The sequence below is a fragment of the Phyllobates terribilis genome, unplaced genomic scaffold (assembly GCF_046119375.1).
Source record: "Phyllobates terribilis strain yellow unplaced genomic scaffold, ASM4611937v1 Scaffold_986__1_contigs__length_492241, whole genome shotgun sequence".
Classification (NCBI taxonomy): Eukaryota; Metazoa; Chordata; class Amphibia; order Anura; family Dendrobatidae; genus Phyllobates; species Phyllobates terribilis.
The window spans coordinates 380,699-405,241 of NW_027363746.1; the positions used below are offsets into that span (position 1 = coordinate 380,699).

At 44.9% G+C, this 24,543-nt stretch overlaps 19 non-coding genes across 19 annotated transcripts; all 19 read right to left on the reverse strand.

Moving 5' to 3' along the window:
• Nucleotides 1–644: 644 nt before the first annotated feature.
• LOC141241157 (U2 spliceosomal RNA) lies at nt 645–835 on the reverse strand. Its single transcript, XR_012305940.1, has one exon. It is a non-coding gene; the product is annotated as a U2 spliceosomal RNA (small nuclear RNA).
• Nucleotides 836–1,954: 1,119 nt separating this feature from the next.
• LOC141241295 (U2 spliceosomal RNA) lies at nt 1,955–2,145 on the reverse strand. Its single transcript, XR_012306075.1, has one exon. It is a non-coding gene; the product is annotated as a U2 spliceosomal RNA (small nuclear RNA).
• Nucleotides 2,146–3,266: 1,121 nt separating this feature from the next.
• On the reverse strand, nt 3,267–3,457 carry LOC141241158 (U2 spliceosomal RNA). The gene has a single exon (XR_012305941.1). It is a non-coding gene; the product is annotated as a U2 spliceosomal RNA (small nuclear RNA).
• A 1,119-nt stretch (nt 3,458–4,576) lies between these two features.
• On the reverse strand, nt 4,577–4,767 carry LOC141241159 (U2 spliceosomal RNA). Its single transcript, XR_012305942.1, has one exon. It is a non-coding gene; the product is annotated as a U2 spliceosomal RNA (small nuclear RNA).
• Nucleotides 4,768–5,889: 1,122 nt separating this feature from the next.
• On the reverse strand, nt 5,890–6,080 carry LOC141241296 (U2 spliceosomal RNA). Its single transcript, XR_012306076.1, has one exon. It is a non-coding gene; the product is annotated as a U2 spliceosomal RNA (small nuclear RNA).
• Nucleotides 6,081–7,200: 1,120 nt separating this feature from the next.
• On the reverse strand, nt 7,201–7,391 carry LOC141241160 (U2 spliceosomal RNA). Its single transcript, XR_012305943.1, has one exon. It is a non-coding gene; the product is annotated as a U2 spliceosomal RNA (small nuclear RNA).
• Nucleotides 7,392–8,511: 1,120 nt separating this feature from the next.
• On the reverse strand, nt 8,512–8,702 carry LOC141241162 (U2 spliceosomal RNA). Its single transcript, XR_012305945.1, has one exon. It is a non-coding gene; the product is annotated as a U2 spliceosomal RNA (small nuclear RNA).
• A 1,119-nt stretch (nt 8,703–9,821) lies between these two features.
• LOC141241221 (U2 spliceosomal RNA) lies at nt 9,822–10,012 on the reverse strand. Its single transcript, XR_012306004.1, has one exon. It is a non-coding gene; the product is annotated as a U2 spliceosomal RNA (small nuclear RNA).
• A 1,123-nt stretch (nt 10,013–11,135) lies between these two features.
• On the reverse strand, nt 11,136–11,326 carry LOC141241297 (U2 spliceosomal RNA). Its single transcript, XR_012306077.1, has one exon. It is a non-coding gene; the product is annotated as a U2 spliceosomal RNA (small nuclear RNA).
• A 1,120-nt stretch (nt 11,327–12,446) lies between these two features.
• On the reverse strand, nt 12,447–12,637 carry LOC141241222 (U2 spliceosomal RNA). Its single transcript, XR_012306005.1, has one exon. It is a non-coding gene; the product is annotated as a U2 spliceosomal RNA (small nuclear RNA).
• A 1,123-nt stretch (nt 12,638–13,760) lies between these two features.
• Nucleotides 13,761–13,951, reverse strand: LOC141241298 (U2 spliceosomal RNA). The gene has a single exon (XR_012306078.1). It is a non-coding gene; the product is annotated as a U2 spliceosomal RNA (small nuclear RNA).
• A 1,120-nt stretch (nt 13,952–15,071) lies between these two features.
• On the reverse strand, nt 15,072–15,262 carry LOC141241163 (U2 spliceosomal RNA). Its single transcript, XR_012305946.1, has one exon. It is a non-coding gene; the product is annotated as a U2 spliceosomal RNA (small nuclear RNA).
• A 1,118-nt stretch (nt 15,263–16,380) lies between these two features.
• Nucleotides 16,381–16,571, reverse strand: LOC141241164 (U2 spliceosomal RNA). Its single transcript, XR_012305947.1, has one exon. It is a non-coding gene; the product is annotated as a U2 spliceosomal RNA (small nuclear RNA).
• A 1,119-nt stretch (nt 16,572–17,690) lies between these two features.
• Nucleotides 17,691–17,881, reverse strand: LOC141241299 (U2 spliceosomal RNA). The gene has a single exon (XR_012306079.1). It is a non-coding gene; the product is annotated as a U2 spliceosomal RNA (small nuclear RNA).
• A 1,120-nt stretch (nt 17,882–19,001) lies between these two features.
• Nucleotides 19,002–19,192, reverse strand: LOC141241165 (U2 spliceosomal RNA). Its single transcript, XR_012305948.1, has one exon. It is a non-coding gene; the product is annotated as a U2 spliceosomal RNA (small nuclear RNA).
• A 1,120-nt stretch (nt 19,193–20,312) lies between these two features.
• On the reverse strand, nt 20,313–20,503 carry LOC141241166 (U2 spliceosomal RNA). Its single transcript, XR_012305949.1, has one exon. It is a non-coding gene; the product is annotated as a U2 spliceosomal RNA (small nuclear RNA).
• A 1,120-nt stretch (nt 20,504–21,623) lies between these two features.
• Nucleotides 21,624–21,814, reverse strand: LOC141241256 (U2 spliceosomal RNA). Its single transcript, XR_012306037.1, has one exon. It is a non-coding gene; the product is annotated as a U2 spliceosomal RNA (small nuclear RNA).
• Nucleotides 21,815–22,933: 1,119 nt separating this feature from the next.
• Nucleotides 22,934–23,124, reverse strand: LOC141241167 (U2 spliceosomal RNA). The gene has a single exon (XR_012305950.1). It is a non-coding gene; the product is annotated as a U2 spliceosomal RNA (small nuclear RNA).
• A 1,120-nt stretch (nt 23,125–24,244) lies between these two features.
• LOC141241168 (U2 spliceosomal RNA) lies at nt 24,245–24,435 on the reverse strand. Its single transcript, XR_012305951.1, has one exon. It is a non-coding gene; the product is annotated as a U2 spliceosomal RNA (small nuclear RNA).
• Nucleotides 24,436–24,543: the final 108 nt, after the last annotated feature.

The following is a 24,543-nucleotide window of genomic DNA, read 5'->3' on the forward strand; positions in this document are numbered from 1 at the left end:
ATGTCACTGAGAAGCTCACAGAGACCGCCATAAGCAACAGTTTAAAAGAATGCCACAGACTAATCAACCAAACTTTTTGGGTTGGTTTCTCTTTTATAGTCTGCAGGCATTAAATGAAAGAAGTCAGTGTTCCAGCAGATTGAGACAACGTTTCAGAAAAGGCATTGTAGCAAACCAAAAAAGAAATTTTAAGCGCAGCAGAGTAACCAGCTCACATACCTGTTAGCTCAGGTGAGTTTAAAAGGCTGCTGTTGATAACAAGGGCATTTGCTAAATAGATGGTGTGTGTGCAACAATATACTGAAAGGTCAATTATATTGTGCAGCTTCTCTCACCACCTGTAGTTATTTAGGTGAAAGCTCCAAAATGCTTGCCTAATATGTCTGTTTATCCAAAAGGAAGTATAGAGGGAGAGCTAGATAGATAGCATTGCATTACATTACATTACATGGCAATGCAATGCACAGTTGCTGAAGTTGAACCAAAATGAGCTTGTCATCTGGCTTCTGCAACTTTTAACATGAAAAATCCAATGAGGAGAAGAAAAGCAAAGCCAAAGAGTCCATCCCAAAATCCGACAAACAAGCAAAATGAACAAAAAGCATTGAATTCAATTCTTTCTGATTTTAGAAACTGCATTAAAGAAGGGGTGCACCGGTCCTGGAGATACTGCAATACCAGGTCAATGCGTGGAGTGGACAGAGCAAGCTCTTTTTCCATCTCCCTGTTCTAAAAATCCATTTAATATATGGTCCCCAGATAGGGGACGTATCAGATATTAAACTGATAAGAACAGATACTACACTTGATCTTAGCCAAAAGGCCGAGAAGCGATAACCAGAATTGGTTTCCGACTACGGTGCCACCCAAGGATTCTGAAAAGTCCATTTGTGGAGATGGCCACCTGGACTCCCGTTAAGAAGACATGCTGTCAACCTTTAGATCCCTCACATGCCTGCACTTTTCGGCTTGCTGCTGCTGCAATCCACGCGTTTTAGATCTGCATAACTCCACCTCTTTTAGCACAGTACCCTCAACCCCCGGCTGTTCCCACCCGCCTCAACACCGTTGGAAGGGAGGAGAACCAATTAATGCGGGGGGGGGTGGAACGAGCAGCTGTCTACCCTTAGCAGGAGGGTTGCTGATTAATTACCTCTCCTGCTGCTGCTGCTGCTGGCTGTCCAGCAGCAGACTGAAGGTGGCTGCTGCTGTGCGCAGGTATATAAAGGCTCAGAGCCTATTATGACACGCGCAGCCAGCGTTCCATTGCCACATTCCGTCTACTGCAGGCGGGATACCTGGATGGCTGAATGTCACTGAGAAGCTCACAGAGACCGCCATAAGCAACAGTTTAAAAGAATGCCACAGACAAATCAACCAAACTTTTTGGGTTGGTTTCTCTTTTATAGTCTGCAGGCATTAAATGAAAGAAGTCAGTGTTCCAGCAGAGGGAGACAACGTTTCAGAAAAGGCATTGTAGCAAACCAAAAAAGAAATTTTAAGCGCAGCAGAGTAACCAGCTCACATACCTGTTAGCTCAGGTGAGTTTAAAAGGCTGCTGTTGATAACAAGGGCATTTGCTAAATAGATGGTGTGTGTGCAACAATATACTGAAAGGTCAATTATATTGTGCAGCTTATCTCACCACCTGTAGTTATTTAGGTGAAAGCTCCAAAATGCTTGCCTAATATGTTTGTTTATCCAAAAGGAAGTATAGAGGGAGAGCTAGATAGATAGCATTGCATTACATTACATTACATGGCAATGCAATGCACAGTTGCTGAAGTTGAACCAAAATGAGCTTGTCATCTGGCTTCTGCAACTTTTAACATGAAAAATCCAATGAGGAGAAGAAAAGCAAAGAAAAAGAGTCCATCCCAAAATCCGACAAACAAGCAAAATGAACAAAAAGCATTGAATTCAATTCTTTCTGATTTTAGAAACTGCATTAAAGAAGGGGTGCACCGGTCCTGGAGATACTGCAATACCAGGTCAATGCGTGGAGTGGACAGAGCAAGCTCTTTTTCCATCTCCCTGTTCTAAAAATCCATTTAATATATGATCCCCAGATAGGGGACGTATCAGATATTAAACTGATAAGAACAGATACTGCACTTGATCTTAGCCAAAAGGCCGAGAAGCGATAACCAGAATTGGTTTCCGACTACGGTGCCACCCAAGGATTCTGAAAAGTCCATTTGTGGAGATGGCCACCTGGACTCCCGTTAAGAAGACATGCTGTCAACCTCTAGATCCCTCACATGCCTGCACTTTTCGGCTTGCTGCTGCTGCAATCCACGCGTTTTAGATCTGCATAACTCCACCTCTTTTAGCACAGTACCCTCAACCCCCGGCTGTTCCCACCCGCCTCAACACCGTTGGAAGGGAGGAGAACGAATTAAGGCGGGGGGGGGGGTGGAACGAGCAGCTGTCTACCCTTAGCAGGAGGGTTGCTGATTAATTACCTCTCCTGCTGCTGCTGCTGCTGGCTGTCCAGCAGCAGACTGAAGGTGGCTGCTGCTGTGCGCAGGTATATAAAGGCTCAGAGCCTATTATGACACGCGCAGCCAGCGTTCCATTGCCACATTCCGTCTACTGCAGGCGGGATACCTGGATGGCTGAATGTCACTGAGAAGCTCACAGAGACCGCCATAAGCAACAGTTTAAAAGAATGCCACAGACTAATCAACCAAACTTTTTGGGTTGGTTTCTCTTTTATAGTCTGCAGGCATTAAATGAAAGAAGTCAGTGTTCCAGCAGAGGGAGACAACGTTTCAGAAAAGGCATTGTAGCAAACCAAAAAAGAAATTTTAAGCGCAGCAGAGTAACCAGCTCACATACCTGTTAGCTCAGGTGAGTTTAAAAGGCTGCTGTTGATAACAAGGGCATTTGCTAAATAGATGGTGTGTGTGCAACAATATACTGAAAGGTCAATTATATTGTGCAGCTTATCTCACCACCTGTAGTTATTTAGGTGAAAGCTCCAAAATGCTTGCCTAATATGTCTGTTTATCCAAAAGGAAGTATAGAGGGAGAGCTAGATAGATAGCATTGCATTACATTACATTACATGGCAATGCAATGCACAGTTGCTGAAGTTGAACCAAAATGAGCTTGTCATCTGGCTTCTGCAACTTTTAACATGAAAAATCCAATGAGGAGAAGAAAAGCAAAGCCAAAGAGTCCATCCCAAAATCCGACAAACAAGCAAAATGAACAAAAAGCATTGAATTCAATTCTTTCTGATTTTAGAAACTGCATTAAAGAAGGGGTGCACCGGTCCTGGAGATACTGCAATACCAGGTCAATGCGTGGAGTGGACAGAGCAAGCTCTTTTTCCATCTCCCTGTTCTAAAAATCCATTTAATATATGGTCCCCAGATAGGGGACGTATCAGATATTAAACTGATAAGAACAGATACTACACTTGATCTTAGCCAAAAGGCCGAGAAGCGATAACCAGAATTGGTTTCCGACTACGGTGCCACCCAAGGATTCTGAAAAGTCCATTTGTGGAGATGGCCACCTGGACTCCCGTTAAGAAGACATGCTGTCAACCTCTAGATCCCTCACATGCCTGCACTTTTCGGCTTGCTGCTGCTGCAATCCACGCGTTTTAGATCTGCATAACTCCACCTCTTTTAGCACAGTACCCTCAACCCCCGGCTGTTCCCACCCGCCTCAACACCGTTGGAAGGGAGGAGAACCAATTAAGGCGGGGGGGGGGGGTGGAACGAGCAGCTGTCTACCCTTAGCAGGAGGGTTGCTGATTAATTACCTCTCCTGCTGCTGCTGCTGGCTGTCCAGCAGCAGACTGAAGGTGGCTGCTGCTGTGCGCAGGTATATAAAGGCTCAGAGCCTATTATGACACGCGCAGCCAGCGTTCCATTGCCACATTCCGTCTACTGCAGGCGGGATACCTGGATGGCTGAATGTCACTGAGAAGCTCACAGAGACCGCCATAAGCAACAGTTTAAAAGAATGCCACAGACTAATCAACCAAACTTTTTGGGTTGGTTTCTCTTTTATAGTCTGCAGGCATTAAATGAAAGAAGTCAGTGTTCCAGCAGAGGGAGACAACGTTTCAGAAAAGGCATTGTAGCAAACCAAAAAAGAAATTTTAAGCGCAGCAGAGTAACCAGCTCACATACCTGTTAGCTCAGGTGAGTTTAAAAGGCTGCTGTTGATAACAAGGGCATTTGCTAAATAGATGGTGTGTGTGCAACAATATACTGAAAGGTCAATTATATTGTGCAGCTTCTCTCACCACCTGTAGTTATTTAGGTGAAAGCTCCAAAATGCTTGCCTAATATGTCTGTTTATCCAAAAGGAAGTATAGAGGGAGAGCTAGATAGATAGCATTGCATTACATTACATTACATGGCAATGCAATGCACAGTTGCTGAAGTTGAACCAAAATGAGCTTGTCATCTGGCTTCTGCAACTTTTAACATGAAAAATCCAATGAGGAGAAGAAAAGCAAAGCCAAAGAGTCCATCCCAAAATCCGACAAACAAGCAAAATGAACAAAAAGCATTGAATTCAATTCTTTCTGATTTTAGAAACTGCATTAAAGAAGGGGTGCACCGGTCCTGGAGATACTGCAATACCAGGTCAATGCGTGGAGTGGACAGAGCAAGCTCTTTTTCCATCTCCCTGTTCTAAAAATCCATTTAATATATGGTCCCCAGATAGGGGACGTATCAGATATTAAACTGATAAGAACAGATACTACACTTGATCTTAGCCAAAAGGCCGAGAAGCGATAACCAGAATTGGTTTCCGACTACGGTGCCACCCAAGGATTCTGAAAAGTCCATTTGTGGAGATGGCCACCTGGACTCCCGTTAAGAAGACATGCTGTCAACCTTTAGATCCCTCACATGCCTGCACTTTTCGGCTTGCTGCTGCTGCTGCAATCCACGCGTTTTAGATCTGCATAACTCCACCTCTTTTAGCACAGTACCCTCAACCCCCGGCTGTTCCCACCCGCCTCAACACCGTTGGAAGGGAGGAGAACCAATTAATGCGGGGGGGGGTGGAACGAGCAGCTTTCTACCCTTAGCAGGAGGGTTGCTGATTAATTACCTCTCCTGCTGCTGCTGCTGCTGGCTGTCCAGCAGCAGACTGAAGGTGGCTGCTGCTGTGCGCAGGTATATAAAGGCTCAGAGCCTATTATGACACGCGCAGCCAGCGTTCCATTGCCACATTCCGTCTACTGCAGGCGGGATACCTGGATGGCTGAATGTCACTGAGAAGCTCACAGAGACCGCCATAAGCAACAGTTTAAAAGAATGCCACAGACAAATCAACCAAACTTTTTGGGTTGGTTTCTCTTTTATAGTCTGCAGGCATTAAATGAAAGAAGTCAGTGTTCCAGCAGAGGGAGACAACGTTTCAGAAAAGGCATTGTAGCAAACCAAAAAAGAAATTTTAAGCGCAGCAGAGTAACCAGCTCACATACCTGTTAGCTCAGGTGAGTTTAAAAGGCTGCTGTTGATAACAAGGGCATTTGCTAAATAGATGGTGTGTGTGCAACAATATACTGAAAGGTCAATTATATTGTGCAGCTTATCTCACCACCTGTAGTTATTTAGGTGAAAGCTCCAAAATGCTTGCCTAATATGTTTGTTTATCCAAAAGGAAGTATAGAGGGAGAGCTAGATAGATAGCATTGCATTACATTACATTACATGGCAATGCAATGCACAGTTGCTGAAGTTGAACCAAAATGAGCTTGTCATCTGGCTTCTGCAACTTTTAACATGAAAAATCCAATGAGGAGAAGAAAAGCAAAGAAAAAGAGTCCATCCCAAAATCCGACAAACAAGCAAAATGAACAAAAAGCATTGAATTCAATTCTTTCTGATTTTAGAAACTGCATTAAAGAAGGGGTGCACCGGTCCTGGAGATACTGCAATACCAGGTCAATGCGTGGAGTGGACAGAGCAAGCTCTTTTTCCATCTCCCTGTTCTAAAAATCCATTTAATATATGATCCCCAGATAGGGGACGTATCAGATATTAAACTGATAAGAACAGATACTGCACTTGATCTTAGCCAAAAGGCCGAGAAGCGATAACCAGAATTGGTTTCCGACTACGGTGCCACCCAAGGATTCTGAAAAGTCCATTTGTGGAGATGGCCACCTGGACTCCCGTTAAGAAGACATGCTGTCAACCTCTAGATCCCTCACATGCCTGCACTTTTCGGCTTGCTGCTGCTGCAATCCACGCGTTTTAGATCTGCATAACTCCACCTCTTTTAGCACAGTACCCTCAACCCCCGGCTGTTCCCACCCGCCTCAACACCGTTGGAAGGGAGGAGAACCAATTAAGGCGGGGGGGGGGTGGAACGAGCAGCTGTCTACCCTTAGCAGGAGGGTTGCTGATTAATTACCTCTCCTGCTGCTGCTGCTGCTGGCTGTCCAGCAGCAGACTGAAGGTGGCTGCTGCTGTGCGCAGGTATATAAAGGCTCAGAGCCTATTATGACACGCGCAGCCAGCGTTCCATTGCCACATTCCGTCTACTGCAGGCGGGATACCTGGATGGCTGAATGTCACTGAGAAGCTCACAGAGACCGCCATAAGCAACAGTTTAAAAGAATGCCACAGACTAATCAATCAAACTTTTTGGGTTGGTTTCTCTTTTATAGTCTGCAGGCATTAAATGAAAGAAGTCAGTGTTCCAGCAGAGGGAGACAACGTTTCAGAAAAGGCATTGTAGCAAACCAAAAAAGAAATTTTAAGCGCAGCAGAGTAACCAGCTCACATACCTGTTAGCTCAGGTGAGTTTAAAAGGCTGCTGTTGATAACAAGGGCATTTGCTAAATAGATGGTGTGTGTGCAACAATATACTGAAAGGTCAATTATATTGTGCAGCTTCTCTCACCACCTGTAGTTATTTAGGTGAAAGCTCCAAAATGCTTGCCTAATATGTCTGTTTATCCAAAAGGAAGTATAGAGGGAGAGCTAGATAGATAGCATTGCATTACATTACATTACATGGCAATGCAATGCACAGTTGCTGAAGTTGAACCAAAATGAGCTTGTCATCTGGCTTCTGCAACTTTTAACATGAAAAATCCAATGAGGAGAAGAAAAGCAAAGCCAAAGAGTCCATCCCAAAATCCGACAAACAAGCAAAATGAACAAAAAGCATTGAATTCAATTCTTTCTGATTTTAGAAACTGCATTAAAGAAGGGGTGCACCGGTCCTGGAGATACTGCAATACCAGGTCAATGCGTGGAGTGGACAGAGCAAGCTCTTTTTCCATCTCCCTGTTCTAAAAATCCATTTAATATATGGTCCCCAGATAGGGGACGTATCAGATATTAAACTGATAAGAACAGATACTACACTTGATCTTAGCCAAAAGGCCGAGAAGCGATAACCAGAACTGGTTTCCGACTACGGTGCCACCCAAGGATTCTGAAAAGTCCATTTGTGGAGATGGCCACCTGGACTCCCGTTAAGAAGACATGCTGTCAACCTCTAGATCCCTCACATGCCTGCACTTTTCGGCTTGCTGCTGCTGCAATCCACGCGTTTTAGATCTGCATAACTCCACCTCTTTTAGCACAGTACCCTCAACCCCCGGCTGTTCCCACCCGCCTCAACACCGTTGGAAGGGAGGAGAACCAATTAAGGCGGGGGGGGGGGGGTGGAACGAGCAGCTGTCTACCCTTAGCAGGAGGGTTGCTGATTAATTACCTCTCCTGCTGCTGCTGCTGGCTGTCCAGCAGCAGACTGAAGGTGGCTGCTGCTGTGCGCAGGTATATAAAGGCTCAGAGCCTATTATGACACGCGCAGCCAGCGTTCCATTGCCACATTCCGTCTACTGCAGGCGGGATACCTGGATGGCTGAATGTCACTGAGAAGCTCACAGAGACCGCCATAAGCAACAGTTTAAAAGAATGCCACAGACTAATCAACCAAACTTTTTGGGTTGGTTTCTCTTTTATAGTCTGCAGGCATTAAATGAAAGAAGTCAGTGTTCCAGCAGAGGGAGACAACGTTTCAGAAAAGGCATTGTAGCAAACCAAAAAAGAAATTTTAAGCGCAGCAGAGTAACCAGCTCACATACCTGTTAGCTCAGGTGAGTTTAAAAGGCTGCTGTTGATAACAAGGGCATTTGCTAAATAGATGGTGTGTGTGCAACAATATACTGAAAGGTCAATTATATTGTGCAGCTTATCTCACCACCTGTAGTTATTTAGGTGAAAGCTCCAAAATGCTTGCCTAATATGTCTGTTTATCCAAAAGGAAGTATAGAGGGAGAGCTAGATAGATAGCATTGCATTACATTACATTACATGGCAATGCAATGCACAGTTGCTGAAGTTGAACCAAAATGAGCTTGTCATCTGGCTTCTGCAACTTTTAACATGAAAAATCCAATGAGGAGAAGAAAAGCAAAGCCAAAGAGTCCATCCCAAAATCCGACAAACAAGCAAAATGAACAAAAAGCATTGAATTCAATTCTTTCTGATTTTAGAAACTGCATTAAAGAAGGGGTGCACCGGTCCTGGAGATACTGCAATACCAGGTCAATGCGTGGAGTGGACAGAGCAAGCTCTTTTTCCATCTCCCTGTTCTAAAAATCCATTTAATATATGGTCCCCAGATAGGGGACGTATCAGATATTAAACTGATAAGAACAGATACTACACTTGATCTTAGCCAAAAGGCCGAGAAGCGATAACCAGAATTGGTTTCCGACTACGGTGCCACCCAAGGATTCTGAAAAGTCCATTTGTGGAGATGGCCACCTGGACTCCCGTTAAGAAGACATGCTGTCAACCTCTAGATCCCTCACATGCCTGCACTTTTCGGCTTGCTGCTGCTGCAATCCACGCGTTTTAGATCTGCATAACTCCACCTCTTTTAGCACAGTACCCTCAACCCCCGGCTGTTCCCACCCGCCTCAACACCGTTGGAAGGGAGGAGAACCAATTAAGGCGGGGGGGGGGGGTGGAACGAGCAGCTGTCTACCCTTAGCAGGAGGGTTGCTGATTAATTACCTCTCCTGCTGCTGCTGCTGGCTGTCCAGCAGCAGACTGAAGGTGGCTGCTGCTGTGCGCAGGTATATAAAGGCTCAGAGCCTATTATGACACGCGCAGCCAGCGTTCCATTGCCACATTCCGTCTACTGCAGGCGGGATACCTGGATGGCTGAATGTCACTGAGAAGCTCACAGAGACCGCCATAAGCAACAGTTTAAAAGAATGCCACAGACTAATCAACCAAACTTTTTGGGTTGGTTTCTCTTTTATAGTCTGCAGGCATTAAATGAAAGAAGTCAGTGTTCCAGCAGAGGGAGACAACGTTTCAGAAAAGGCATTGTAGCAAACCAAAAAAGAAATTTTAAGCGCAGCAGAGTAACCAGCTCACATACCTGTTAGCTCAGGTGAGTTTAAAAGGCTGCTGTTGATAACAAGGGCATTTGCTAAATAGATGGTGTGTGTGCAACAATATACTGAAAGGTCAATTATATTGTGCAGCTTCTCTCACCACCTGTAGTTATTTAGGTGAAAGCTCCAAAATGCTTGCCTAATATGTCTGTTTATCCAAAAGGAAGTATAGAGGGAGAGCTAGATAGATAGCATTGCATTACATTACATTACATGGCAATGCAATGCACAGTTGCTGAAGTTGAACCAAAATGAGCTTGCCATCTGGCTTCTGCAACTTTTAACATGAAAAATCCAATGAGGAGAAGAAAAGCAAAGCCAAAGAGTCCATCCCAAAATCCGACAAACAAGCAAAATGAACAAAAAGCATTGAATTCAATTCTTTCTGATTTTAGAAACTGCATTAAAGAAGGGGTGCACCGGTCCTGGAGATACTGCAATACCAGGTCAATGCGTGGAGTGGACAGAGCAAGCTCTTTTTCCATCTCCCTGTTCTAAAAATCCATTTAATATATCGTCCCCAGATAGGGGACGTATCAGATATTAAACTGATAAGAACAGATACTACACTTGATCTTAGCCAAAAGGCCGAGAAGCGATAACCAGAATTGGTTTCCGACTACGGTGCCACCCAAGGATTCTGAAAAGTCCATTTGTGGAGATGGCCACCTGGACTCCCGTTAAGAAGACATGCTGTCAACCTTTAGATCCCTCACATGCCTGCACTTTTCGGCTTGCTGCTGCTGCTGCAATCCACGCGTTTTAGATCTGCATAACTCCACCTCTTTTAGCACAGTACCCTCAACCCCCGGCTGTTCCCACCCGCCTCAACACCGTTGGAAGGGAGGAGAACCAATTAATGCGGGGGGGGGGTGGAACGAGCAGCTGTCTACCCTTAGCAGGAGGGTTGCTGATTAATTACCTCTCCTGCTGCTGCTGCTGCTGGCTGTCCAGCAGCAGACTGAAGGTGGCTGCTGCTGTGCGCAGGTATATAAAGGCTCAGAGCCTATTATGACACGCGCAGCCAGCGTTCCATTGCCACATTCCGTCTACTGCAGGCGGGATACCTGGATGGCTGAATGTCACTGAGAAGCTCACAGAGACCGCCATAAGCAACAGTTTAAAAGAATGCCACAGACAAATCAACCAAACTTTTTGGGTTGGTTTCTCTTTTATAGTCTGCAGGCATTAAATGAAAGAAGTCAGTGTTCCAGCAGAGGGAGACAACGTTTCAGAAAAGGCATTGTAGCAAACCAAAAAAGAAATTTTAAGCGCAGCAGAGTAACCAGCTCACATACCTGTTAGCTCAGGTGAGTTTAAAAGGCTGCTGTTGATAACAAGGGCATTTGCTAAATAGATGGTGTGTGTGCAACAATATACTGAAAGGTCAATTATATTGTGCAGCTTATCTCACCACCTGTAGTTATTTAGGTGAAAGCTCCAAAATGCTTGCCTAATATGTTTGTTTATCCAAAAGGAAGTATAGAGGGAGAGCTAGATAGATAGCATTGCATTACATTACATTACATGGCAATGCAATGCACAGTTGCTGAAGTTGAACCAAAATGAGCTTGTCATCTGGCTTCTGCAACTTTTAACATGAAAAATCCAATGAGGAGAAGAAAAGCAAAGAAAAAGAGTCCATCCCAAAATCCGACAAACAAGCAAAATGAACAAAAAGCATTGAATTCAATTCTTTCTGATTTTAGAAACTGCATTAAAGAAGGGGTGCACCGGTCCTGGAGATACTGCAATACCAGGTCAATGCGTGGAGTGGACAGAGCAAGCTCTTTTTCCATCTCCCTGTTCTAAAAATCCATTTAATATATGATCCCCAGATAGGGGACGTATCAGATATTAAACTGATAAGAACAGATACTGCACTTGATCTTAGCCAAAAGGCCGAGAAGCGATAACCAGAATTGGTTTCCGACTACGGTGCCACCCAAGGATTCTGAAAAGTCCATTTGTGGAGATGGCCACCTGGACTCCCGTTAAGAAGACATGCTGTCAACCTCTAGATCCCTCACATGCCTGCACTTTTCGGCTTGCTGCTGCTGCAATCCACGCGTTTTAGATCTGCATAACTCCACCTCTTTTAGCACAGTACCCTCAACCCCCGGCTGTTCCCACCCGCCTCAACACCGTTGGAAGGGAGGAGAACCAATTAAGGCGGGGGGGGGGTGGAACGAGCAGCTGTCTACCCTTAGCAGGAGGGTTGCTGATTAATTACCTCTCCTGCTGCTGCTGCTGCTGGCTGTCCAGCAGCAGACTGAAGGTGGCTGCTGCTGTGCGCAGGTATATAAAGGCTCAGAGCCTATTATGACACGCGCAGCCAGCGTTCCATTGCCACATTCCGTCTACTGCAGGCGGGATACCTGGATGGCTGAATGTCACTGAGAAGCTCACAGAGACCGCCATAAGCAACAGTTTAAAAGAATGCCACAGACTAATCAATCAAACTTTTTGGGTTGGTTTCTCTTTTATAGTCTGCAGGCATTAAATGAAAGAAGTCAGTGTTCCAGCAGAGGGAGACAACGTTTCAGAAAAGGCATTGTAGCAAACCAAAAAAGAAATTTTAAGCGCAGCAGAGTAACCAGCTCACATACCTGTTAGCTCAGGTGAGTTTAAAAGGCTGCTGTTGATAACAAGGGCATTTGCTAAATAGATGGTGTGTGTGCAACAATATACTGAAAGGTCAATTATATTGTGCAGCTTCTCTCACCACCTGTAGTTATTTAGGTGAAAGCTCCAAAATGCTTGCCTAATATGTCTGTTTATCCAAAAGGAAGTATAGAGGGAGAGCTAGATAGATAGCATTGCATTACATTACATTACATGGCAATGCAATGCACAGTTGCTGAAGTTGAACCAAAATGAGCTTGTCATCTGGCTTCTGCAACTTTTAACATGAAAAATCCAATGAGGAGAAGAAAAGCAAAGCCAAAGAGTCCATCCCAAAATCCGACAAACAAGCAAAATGAACAAAAAGCATTGAATTCAATTCTTTCTGATTTTAGAAACTGCATTAAAGAAGGGGTGCACCGGTCCTGGAGATACTGCAATACCAGGTCAATGCGTGGAGTGGACAGAGCAAGCTCTTTTTCCATCTCCCTGTTCTAAAAATCCATTTAATATATCGTCCCCAGATAGGGGACGTATCAGATATTAAACTGATAAGAACAGATACTACACTTGATCTTAGCCAAAAGGCCGAGAAGCGATAACCAGAATTGGTTTCCGACTACGGTGCCACCCAAGGATTCTGAAAAGTCCATTTGTGGAGATGGCCACCTGGACTCCCGTTAAGAAGACATGCTGTCAACCTTTAGATCCCTCACATGCCTGCACTTTTCGGCTTGCTGCTGCTGCTGCAATCCACGCGTTTTAGATCTGCATAACTCCACCTCTTTTAGCACAGTACCCTCAACCCCCGGCTGTTCCCACCCGCCTCAACACCGTTGGAAGGGAGGAGAACCAATTAATGCGGGGGGGGGGTGGAACGAGCAGCTGTCTACCCTTAGCAGGAGGGTTGCTGATTAATTACCTCTCCTGCTGCTGCTGCTGCTGGCTGTCCAGCAGCAGACTGAAGGTGGCTGCTGCTGTGCGCAGGTATATAAAGGCTCAGAGCCTATTATGACACGCGCAGCCAGCGTTCCATTGCCACATTCCGTCTACTGCAGGCGGGATACCTGGATGGCTGAATGTCACTGAGAAGCTCACAGAGACCGCCATAAGCAACAGTTTAAAAGAATGCCACAGACAAATCAACCAAACTTTTTGGGTTGGTTTCTCTTTTATAGTCTGCAGGCATTAAATGAAAGAAGTCAGTGTTCCAGCAGAGGGAGACAACGTTTCAGAAAAGGCATTGTAGCAAACCAAAAAAGAAATTTTAAGCGCAGCAGAGTAACCAGCTCACATACCTGTTAGCTCAGGTGAGTTTAAAAGGCTGCTGTTGATAACAAGGGCATTTGCTAAATAGATGGTGTGTGTGCAACAATATACTGAAAGGTCAATTATATTGTGCAGCTTATCTCACCACCTGTAGTTATTTAGGTGAAAGCTCCAAAATGCTTGCCTAATATGTTTGTTTATCCAAAAGGAAGTATAGAGGGAGAGCTAGATAGATAGCATTGCATTACATTACATTACATGGCAATGCAATGCACAGTTGCTGAAGTTGAACCAAAATGAGCTTGTCATCTGGTTTCTGCAACTTTTAACATGAAAAATCCAATGAGGAGAAGAAAAGCAAAGAAAAAGAGTCCATCCCAAAATCCGACAAACAAGCAAAATGAACAAAAAGCATTGAATTCAATTCTTTCTGATTTTAGAAACTGCATTAAAGAAGGGGTGCACCGGTCCTGGAGATACTGCAATACCAGGTCAATGCGTGGAGTGGACAGAGCAAGCTCTTTTTCCATCTCCCTGTTCTAAAAATCCATTTAATATATGATCCCCAGATAGGGGACGTATCAGATATTAAACTGATAAGAACAGATACTGCACTTGATCTTAGCCAAAAGGCCGAGAAGCGATAACCAGAATTGGTTTCCGACTACGGTGCCACCCAAGGATTCTGAAAAGTCCATTTGTGGAGATGGCCACCTGGACTCCCGTTAAGAAGACATGCTGTCAACCTCTAGATCCCTCACATGCCTGCACTTTTCGGCTTGCTGCTGCTGCAATCCACGCGTTTTATATCTGCATAACTCCACCTCTTTTAGCACAGTACCCTCAACCCCCGGCTGTTCCCACCCGCCTCAACACCGTTGGAAGGGAGGAGAACCAATTAAGGCGGGGGGGGGGTGGAACGAGCAGCTGTCTACCCTTAGCAGGAGGGTTGCTGATTAATTACCTCTCCTGCTGCTGCTGCTGCTGGCTGTCCAGCAGCAGACTGAAGGTGGCTGCTGCTGTGCGCAGGTATATAAAGGCTCAGAGCCTATTATGACACGCGCAGCCAGCGTTCCATTGCCACATTCCGTCTACTGCAGGCGGGATACCTGGATGGCTGAATGTCACTGAGAAGCTCACAGAGACCGCCATAAGCAACAGTTTAAAAGAATGCCACAGACTAATCAATCAAACTTTTTGGGTTGGTTTCTCTTTTATAGTCTGCAGGCATTAAATGAAAGAAGTCAGTGTTCCAGCAGAGGGAGACAACGTTTCAGAAAAGGCATTGTAGCAAACCAAAAAAGAAATTTTAAGCGCAGCAGAGTAACCAGCTCACATACCTGTTAGCTCAGGTGAGTTTAAAAGGCTGCTGTTGATAACAAGGGCATTTGCTAAATAGATGGTGTGTGTGCAACAATATACTGAAAGGTCAATTATATTGTGCAGCTTCTCTCACCACCTGTAGTTATTTAGGTGAAAGCTCCAAAATGCTTGCCTAATATGTCTGTTTATCCAAAAGGAAGTATAGAGGGAGAGCTAGATAGATAGCATTGCATTACATTACATTACATGGCAATGCAATGCACAGTTGCTGAAGTTGAACCAAAATGAGCTTGTCATCTGGCTTCTGCAACTTTTAACATGAAAAATCCAATGAGGAGAAGAAAAGCAAAGCCAAAGAGTCCATCCCAAAATCCGACAAACAAGCAAAATGAACAAAAAGCATTGAATTCAATTCTTTCTGATTTTAGAAACTGCATTAAAGAAGGGGTGCACCGGTCCTGGAGATACTGCAATACCAGGTCAATGCGTGGAGTGGACAGAGCAAGCTCTTTTTCCATCTCCCTGTTCTAAAAATCCATTTAATATATGGTCCCCAGATAGGGGACGTATCAGATATTAAACTGATAAGAACAGATACTACACTTGATCTTAGCCAAAAGGCCGAGAAGCGATAACCAGAATTGGTTTCCGACTACGGTGCCACCCAAGGATTCTGAAAAGTCCATTTGTGGAGATGGCCACCTGGACTCCCGTTAAGAAGACATGCTGTCAACCTCTAGATCCCTCACATGCCTGCACTTTTCGGCTTGCTGCTGCTGCAATCCACGCGTTTTAGATCTGCATAACTCCACCTCTTTTAGCACAGTACCCTCAACCCCCGGCTGTTCCCACCCGCCTCAACACCGTTGGAAGGGAGGAGAACCAATTAAGGCGGGGGGGGGGGTGGAACGAGCAGCTGTCTACCCTTAGCAGGAGGGTTGCTGATTAATTACCTCTCCTGCTGCTGCTGCTGGCTGTCCAGCAGCAGACTGAAGGTGGCTGCTGCTGTGCGCAGGTATATAAAGGCTCAGAGCCTATTATGACACGCGCAGCCAGCGTTCCATTGCCACATTCCGTCTACTGCAGGCGGGATACCTGGATGGCTGAATGTCACTGAGAAGCTCACAGAGACCGCCATAAGCAACAGTTTAAAAGAATGCCACAGACTAATCAACCAAACTTTTTGGGTTGGTTTCTCTTTTATAGTCTGCAGGCATTAAATGAAAGAAGTCAGTGTTCCAGCAGAGGGAGACAACGTTTCAGAAAAGGCATTGTAGCAAACCAAAAAAGAAATTTTAAGCGCAGCAGAGTAACCAGCTCACATACCTGTTAGCTCAGGTGAGTTTAAAAGGCTGCTGTTGATAACAAGGGCATTTGCGAAATAGATGGTGTGTGTGCAACAATATACTGAAAGTTCAATTATATTGTGCAGCTTATCTCACCACCTGTAGTTATTTAGGTGAAAGCTCCAAAATGCTTGCCTAGTATGTCTGTTTATCCAAAAGGAAGTATAGAGGGAGAGCTAGATAGATAGCATTGCATTACATTACATTACATGGCAATGCAATGCACAGTTGCTGAAGTTGAACCAAAATGAGCTTGTCATCTGGCTTCTGCAACTTTTAACATGAAAAATCCAATGAGGAGAAGAAAAGCAAAGCCAAAGAGTCCATCCCAAAATCCGACAAACAAGCAAAATGAACAAAAAGCATTGAATTCAATTCTTTCTGATTTTAGAAACTGCATTAAAGAAGGGGTGCACCGGTCCTGGAGATACTGCAATACCAGGTCAATGCGTGGAGTGGACAGAGCAAGCTCTTTTTCCATCTCCCTGTTCTAAAAATCCATTTAATATATGGTCCCCAGATAGGGGACGTATCAGATATTAAACTGATAAGAACAGATACTACACTTGATCTTAGCCAAAAGGCCGAGAAGCGATAACCAGAATTGGTTTCCGACTACGGTGCCACCCAAGGATTCTGAAAAGTCCATTTGTGGAGATGGCCACCTGGACTCCCGTTAAGAAGACATGCTGTCAACCTTTAGATCCCTCACATGCCTGCACTTTTCGGCTTGCTGCTGCTGCAATCCACGCGTTTTAGATCTGCATAACTCCACCTCTTTTAGCACAGTACCCTCAACCCCCGGCTGTTCCCACCCGCCTCAACACCGTTGGAAGGGAGGAGAACCAATTAATGCGGGGGGGGGTGGAACGAGCAGCTGTCTACCCTTAGCAGGAGGGTTGCTGATTAATTACCTCTCCTGCTGCTGCTGCTGCTGGCTGTCCAGCAGCAGACTGAAGGTGGCTGCTGCTGTGCGCAGGTATATAAAGGCTCAGAGCCTATTATGACACGCGCAGCCAGCGTTCCATTGCCACATTCCGTCTACTGCAGGCCGGATACCTGGATGGCTGAATGTCACTGAGAAGCTCACAGAGACCGCCATAAGCAACAGTTTAAAAGAATGCCACAGACAAATCAACCAAACTTTTTGGGTTGGTTTCTCTTTTATAGTCTGCAGGCATTAAATGAAAGAAGTCAGTGTTCCAGCAGAGGGAGACAACGTTTCAGAAAAGGCATTGTAGCAAACCAAAAAAGAAATTTTAAGCGCAGCAGAGTAACCAGCTCACATACCTGTTAGCTCAGGTGAGTTTAAAAGGCTGCTGTTGATAACAAGGGCATTTGCTAAATAGATGGTGTGTGTGCAACAATATACTGAAAGGTCAATTATATTGTGCAGCTTATCTCACCACCTGTAGTTATTTAGGTGAAAGCTCCAAAATGCTTGCCTAATATGTTTGTTTATCCAAAAGGAAGTATAGAGGGAGAGCTAGATAGATAGCATTGCATTACATTACATTACATGGCAATGCAATGCACAGTTGCTGAAGTTGAACCAAAATGAGCTTGTCATCTGGCTTCTGCAACTTTTAACATGAAAAATCCAATGAGGAGAAGAAAAGCAAAGAAAAAGAGTCCATCCCAAAATCCGACAAACAAGCAAAATGAACAAAAAGCATTGAATTCAATTCTTTCTGATTTTAGAAACTGCATTAAAGAAGGGGTGCACCGGTCCTGGAGATACTGCAATACCAGGTCAATGCGTGGAGTGGACAGAGCAAGCTCTTTTTCCATCTCCCTGTTCTAAAAATCCATTTAATATATGATCCCCAGATAGGGGACGTATCAGATATTAAACTGATAAGAACAGATACTGCACTTGATCTTAGCCAAAAGGCCGAGAAGCGATAACCAGAATTGGTTTCCGACTACGGTGCCACCCAAGGATTCTGAAAAGTCCATTTGTGGAGATGGCCACCTGGACTCCCGTTAAGAAGACATGCTGTCAACCTCTAGATCCCTCACATGCCTGCACTTTTCGGCTTGCTGCTGCTGCAATCCACGCGTTTTAGATCTGCATAACTCCACCTCTTTTAGCACAGTACCCTCAACCCCCGGCTGTTCCCACCCGCCTCAACACCGTTGGAAGGGAGGAGAACCAATTAAGGCGGGGGGGGGGTGGAACGAGCAGCTGTCTACCCTTAGCAGGAGGGTTGCTGATTAATTACCTCTCCTGCTGCTGCTGCTGCTGGCTGTCCAGCAGCAGACTGAAGGTGGCTGCTGCTGTGCGCAGGTATATAAAGGCTCAGAGCCTATTATGACACGCGCAGCCAGCGTTCCATTGCCACATTCCGTCTACTGCAGGCGGGATACCTGGATGGCTGAATGTCACTGAGAAGCTCACAGAGACCGCCATAAGCAACAGTTTAAAAGAATGCCACAGACTAATCAATCAAACTTTTTGGGTTGGTTTCTCTTTTATAGTCTGCAGGCATTAAATGAAAGAAGTCAGTGTTCCAGCAGAGGGAGACAACGTTTCAGAAAAGGCATTGTAGCAAACCAAAAAAGAAATTTTAAGCGCAGCAGAGTAACCAGCTCACATACCTGTTAGCTCAGGTGAGTTTAAAAGGCTGCTGTTGATAACAAGGGCATTTGCTAAATAGATGGTGTGTGTGCAACAATATACTGAAAGGTCAATTATATTGTGCAGCTTCTCTCACCACCTGTAGTTATTTAGGTGAAAGCTCCAAAATGCTTGCCTAATATGTCTGTTTATCCAAAAGGAAGTATAGAGGGAGAGCTAGATAGATAGCATTGCATTACATTACATTACATGGCAATGCAATGCACAGTTGCTGAAGTTGAACCAAAATGAGCTTGTCATCTGGCTTCTGCAACTTTTAACATGAAAAATCCAATGAGGAGAAGAAAAGCAAAGCCAAAGAGTCCATCCCAAAATCCGACAAACAAGCAAAATGAACAAAAAGCATTGAATTCAATTCTTTCTGATTTTAGAAACTGCATTAAAGAAGGGGTGCACCGGTCCTGGAGATACTGCAATACCAGGTCAATGCGTGGAGTGGACAGAGCAAGCTCTTTTTCCATCTCCCTGTTCTAAAAATCCATTTAATATATGGTCCCCAGATAGGGGACGTATCAGATATTAAACTGATAAGAACAGATACTACACTTGATCTTAGCCAAAAGGCCGAGAAGCGATAACCAGAATTGGTTTCCGACTACGGTGCCACCCAAGGATTCTGAAAAGTCCATTTGTGGAGATGGCCACCTGGACTCCCGTTAAGAAGACATGCTGTCAACCTCTAGATCCCTCACATGCCTGCACTTTTCGGCTTGCTGCTGCTGCAATCCACGCGTTTTAGATCTGCATAACTCCACCTCTTTTAGCACAGTACCCTCAACCCCCGGCTGTTCCCACCCGCCTCAACACCGTTGGAAGGGAGGAGAACCAATTAAGGCGGGGGGGGGGTGGAACGAGCAGCTGTCTACCCTTAGCAGGAGGGTTGCTGATTAATTACCTCTCCTGCTGCTGCTGCTGCTGGCTGTCCAGCAGCAGACTGAAGGTGGCTGCTGCTGTGCGCAGGTATATAAAGGCTCAGAGCCTATTATGACACGCGCAGCCAGCGTTCCATTGCCACATTCCGTCTACTGCAGGCGGGATACCTGGATGGCTGAATGTCACTGAGAAGCTCACAGAGACCGCCATAAGCAACAGTTTAAAAGAATGCCACAGACTAATCAACCAAACTTTTTGGGTTGGTTTCTCTTTTATAGTCTGCAGGCATTAAATGAAAGAAGTCAGTGTTCCAGCAGAGGGAGACAACGTTTCAGAAAAGGCATTGTAGCAAACCAAAAAAGAAATTTTAAGCGCAGCAGAGTAACCAGCTCACATACCTGTTAGCTCAGGTGAGTTTAAAAGGCTGCTGTTGATAACAAGGGCATTTGCTAAATAGATGGTGTGTGTGCAACAATATACTGAAAGGTCAATTATATTGTGCAGCTTATCTCACCACCTGTAGTTATTTAGGTGAAAGCTCCAAAATGCTTGCCTAATATGTCTGCTTATCCAAAAGGAAGTATAGAGGGAGAGCTAGATAGATAGCATTGCATTACATTACATTACATGGCAATGCAATGCACAGTTGCTGAAGTTGAACCAAAATGAGCTTGTCATCTGGCTTCTGCAACTTTTAACATGAAAAATCCAATGAGGAGAAGAAAAGCAAAGCCAAAGAGTCCATCCCAAAATCCGACAAACAAGCAAAATGAACAAAAAGCATTGAATTCAATTCTTTCTGATTTTAGAAACTGCATTAAAGAAGGGGTGCACCGGTCCTGGAGATACTGCAATACCAGGTCAATGCGTGGAGTGGACAGAGCAAGCTCTTTTTCCATCTCCCTGTTCTAAAAATCCATTTAATATATGGTCCCCAGATAGGGGACGTATCAGATATTAAACTGATAAGAACAGATACTACACTTGATCTTAGCCAAAAGGCCGAGAAGCGATAACCAGAATTGGTTTCCGACTACGGTGCCACCCAAGGATTCTGAAAAGTCCATTTGTGGAGATGGCCACCTGGACTCCCGTTAAGAAGACATGCTGTCAACCTCTAGATCCCTCACATGCCTGCACTTTTCGGCTTGCTGCTGCTGCAATCCACGCGTTTTAGATCTGCATAACTCCACCTCTTTTAGCACAGTACTCTCAACCCCCGGCTGTTCCCATCCGCCTCAACACCGTTGGAAGGGAGGAGAACCAATTAAGGCGGGGGGGGGGTGGAACGAGCAGCTGTCTACCCTTAGCAGGAGGGTTGCTGATTAATTACCTCTCCTGCTGCTGCTGCTGCTGGCTGTCCAGCAGCAGACTGAAGGTGGCTGCTGCTGTGCGCAGGTATATAAAGGCTCAGAGCCTATTATGACACGCGCAGCCAGCGTTCCATTGCCACATTCCGTCTACTGCAGGCGGGATACCTGGATGGCTGAATGTCACTGAGAAGCTCACAGAGACCGCCATAAGCAACAGTTTAAAAGAATGCCACAGACTAATCAACCAAACTTTTTGGGTTGGTTTCTCTTTTATAGTCTGCAGGCATTAAATGAAAGAAGTCAGTGTTCCAGCAGAGGGAGACAACGTTTCAGAAAAGGCATTGTAGCAAACCAAAAAAGAAATTTTAAGCGCAGCAGAGTAACCAGCTCACATACCTGTTAGCTCAGGTGAGTTTAAAAGGCTGCTGTTGATAACAAGGGCATTTGCTAAATAGATGGTGTGTGTGCAACAATATACTGAAAGGTCAATTATATTGTGCAGCTTATCTCACCACCTGTAGTTATTTAGGTGAAAGCTCCAAAATGCTTGCCTAATATGTCTGTTTATCCAAAAGGAAGTATAGAGGGAGAGCTAGATAGATAGCATTGCATTACATTACATTACATGGCAATGCAATGCACAGTTGCTGAAGTTGAACCAAAATGAGCTTGTCATCTGGCTTCTGCAACTTTTAACATGAAAAATCCAATGAGGAGAAGAAAAGCAAAGCCAAAGAGTCCATCCCAAAATCCGACAAACAAGCAAAATGAACAAAAAGCATTGAATTCAATTCTTTCTGATTTTAGAAACTGCATTAAAGAAGGGGTGCACCGGTCCTGGAGATACTGCAATACCAGGTCAATGCGTGAAGTGGACAGAGCAAGCTCTTTTTCCATCTCCCTGTTCTAAAAATCCATTTAATATATGGTCCCCAGATAGGGGACGTATCAGATATTAAACTGATAAGAACAGATACTACACTTGATCTTAGCCAAAAGGCCGAGAAGCGATAACCAGAATTGGTTTCCGACTACGGTGCCACCCAAGGATTCTGAAAAGTCCATTTGTGGAGATGGCCACCTGGACTCCCGTTAAGAAGACATGCTGTCAACAACTAGATCCCTCACATGACTGCACTTTTCGGCTTGCTGCTGCTGCAATCCACGCGTTTTAGATCTGCATAACTCCACCTCTTTTAGCACAGTACTCTCAACCCCCGGCTGTTCCCATCCGCCTCAACACCGTTGGAAGGGAGGAGAACCAATTAAGGCGGGGGGGGGGTGGAACGAGCAGCTGTCTACCTTAGCAGGAGGGTTGCTGATTAATTACCTCTCCTGCTGCTGCTGCTGCTGGCTGTCCAGCAGCAGACTGAAGGTGGCTGCTGCTGTGCGCAGGTATATAAAGGCTCAGAGCCTATTATGACACGCGCAGCCAGCGTTCCATTGCCACATTCCGTCTACTGCAGGCGGGATACCTGGATGGCTGAATGTCACTGAGAAGCTCACAGAGACCGCCATAAGCAACAGTTTAAAAGAATGCCACAGACTAATCAACCAAACTTTTTGGGTTGGTTTCTCTTTTATAGTCTGCAGGCATTAAATGAAAGAAGTCAGTGTTCCAGCAGAGGGAGACAACGTTTCAGAAAAGGCATTGTAGCAAACCAAAAAAGAAATTTTAAGCGCAGCAGAGTAACCAGCTCACATACCTGTTAGCTCAGGTGAGTTTAAAAGGCTGCTGTTGATAACAAGGGCATTTGCTAAATAGATGGTGTGTGTGCAACAATATACTGAAAGGTCAATTATATTGTGCAGCTTATCTCACCACCTGTAGTTATTTAGGTGAAAGCTCCAAAATGCTTGCCTAATATGTCTGTTTATCCAAAAGGAAGTATAGAGGGAGAGCTAGATAGATAGCATTGCATTACATTACATTACATGGCAATGCAATGCACAGTTGCTGAAGTTGAACCAAAATGAGCTTGTCATCTGGCTTCTGCAACTTTTAACATGAAAAATCCAATGAGGAGAAGAAAAGCAAAGCCAAAGAGTCCATCCCAAAATCCGACAAACAAGCAAAATGAACAAAAAGCATTGAATTCAATTCTTTCTGATTTTAGAAACTGCATTAAAGAAGGGGTGCACCGGTCCTGGAGATACTGCAATACCAGGTCAATGCGTGGAGTGGACAGAGCAAGCTCTTTTTCCATCTCCCTGTTCTAAAAATCCATTTAATATATGGTCCCCAGATAGGGGACGTATCAGATATTAAACTGATAAGAACAGATACTACACTTGATCTTAGCCAAAAGGCCGAGAAGCGATAACCAGAATTGGTTTCCGACTACGGTGCCACCCAAGGATTCTGAAAAGTCCATTTGTGGAGATGGCCACCTGGACTCCCGTTAAGAAGACATGCTGTCAACCTCTAGATCCCTCACATGCCTGCACTTTTCGGCTTGCTGCTGCTGCAATCCACGCGTTTTAGATCTGCATAACTCCACCTCTTTTAGCACAGTACCCTCAACCCCCGGCTGTTCCCACCCGCCTCAACACCGTTGGAAGGGAGGAGAACCAATTAAGGCGGGGGGGGGGTGGAACGAGCAGCTGTCTACCCTTAGCAGGAGGGTTGCTGATTAATTACCTCTCCTGCTGCTGCTGCTGCTGGCTGTCCAGCAGCAGACTGAAGGTGGCTGCTGCTGTGCGCAGGTATATAAAGGCTCAGAGCCTATTATGACACGCGCAGCCAGCGTTCCATTGCCACATTCCGTCTACTGCAGGCGGGATACCTGGATGGCTGAATGTCACTGAGAAGCTCACAGAGACCGCCATAAGCAACAGTTTAAAAGAATGCCACAGACTAATCAACCAAACTTTTTGGGTTGGTTTCTCTTTTATAGTCTGCAGGCATTAAATGAAAGAAGTCAGTGTTCCAGCAGAGGGAGACAACGTTTCAGAAAAGGCATTGTAGCAAACCAAAAAAGAAATTTTAAGCGCAGCAGAGTAACCAGCTCACATACCTGTTAGCTCAGGTGAGTTTAAAAGGCTGCTGTTGATAACAAGGGCATTTGCTAAATAGATGGTGTGTGTGCAACAATATACTGAAAGGTCAATTATATTGTGCAGCTTATCTCACCACCTGTAGTTATTTAGGTGAAAGCTCCAAAATGCTTGCCTAATATGTCTGCTTATCCAAAAGGAAGTATAGAGGGAGAGCTAGATAGATAGCATTGCATTACATTACATTACATGGCAATGCAATGCACAGTTGCTGAAGTTGAACCAAAATGAGCTTGTCATCTGGCTTCTGCAACTTTTAACATGAAAAATCCAATGAGGAGAAGAAAAGCAAAGCCAAAGAGTCCATCCCAAAATCCGACAAACAAGCAAAATGAACAAAAAGCATTGAATTCAATTCTTTCTGATTTTAGAAACTGCATTAAAGAAGGGGTGCACCGGTCCTGGAGATACTGCAATACCAGGTCAATGCGTGGAGTGGACAGAGCAAGCTCTTTTTCCATCTCCCTGTTCTAAAAATCCATTTAATATATGGTCCCCAGATAGGGGACGTATCAGATATTAAACTGATAAGAACAGATACTACACTTGATCTTAGCCAAAAGGCCGAGAAGCGATAACCAGAATTGGTTTCCGACTACGGTGCCACCCAAGGATTCTGAAAAGTCCATTTGTGGAGATGGCCACCTGGACTCCCGTTAAGAAGACATGCTGTCAACCTCTAGA